Source organism: Myotis brandtii, unplaced genomic scaffold (genome assembly GCF_000412655.1).
Source record: "Myotis brandtii unplaced genomic scaffold, ASM41265v1 scaffold395, whole genome shotgun sequence".
Classification (NCBI taxonomy): Eukaryota; Metazoa; Chordata; class Mammalia; order Chiroptera; family Vespertilionidae; genus Myotis; species Myotis brandtii.
Genome location: NW_005365155.1, coordinates 2,302,875 through 2,303,371, shown reverse-complemented (window position 1 = coordinate 2,303,371; position 497 = coordinate 2,302,875). Strand labels below are relative to the sequence as shown.

The 497-nt window shown below is 62.2% G+C and overlaps 1 protein-coding gene across 1 annotated transcript in view; it reads right to left on the bottom strand.

The window, feature by feature from the left end:
* ARID1B (AT rich interactive domain 1B (SWI1-like)) overlaps positions 1-467 on the bottom strand; it is a 407,074-nt gene extending 406,607 nt beyond the window's left edge. The window contains exon 1 of the mRNA XM_014545060.1: positions 348-467. The gene's annotated coding sequence lies outside the window, so the exon portion shown is untranslated. The remainder of the gene's footprint in view (positions 1-347) is intronic.
* Positions 468-497: the final 30 nt, after the last annotated feature.

Here is a 497-nt window from a genome sequence, read left to right as displayed (position 1 = left end):
CTCCCATCCGCTGCGCCGGGGCGGCGGGCGCCCTTCTGTGGAAGCGCCTAGCACGGAGCACGGCCGAACAGGTGGTGAACTTAATTCTGAAACCAAGAATCACTGTGACTCCACAGAAAGCAAGTTAGCGAGAGTCCACGTGACACGCGGCCCTTTCCGTTACGAAGCTCCCAGGCGGTCCCAGGGGCCGCTCTCCTCGCCCTGCCAGGTTCCCTCCTCGGGAAGAAGGGCAGCTATTAGCAACTCCTACTGGTGTCCCTGTGAGAGTGAGTGTGTGAGAGTGAGTGTGTGTGTGTGTGTGTGTGAGCGTGTCCGGTACGTGTGCTGGCGGCGGGCTGGGAAATTACCTAGTTCCTCAGAGGTCCTAGGTTGGCAATGCAGACAGTGCACAGTGTGGAGGCCCTGGGACCGGCCAGGGCGGAGGCGGGTGTTTGCGACAGGCCGGTTCCGAGTATCGCCCCGCCCTGCTCCGCCAAATGCTCCGAAGGCCCCAGAAC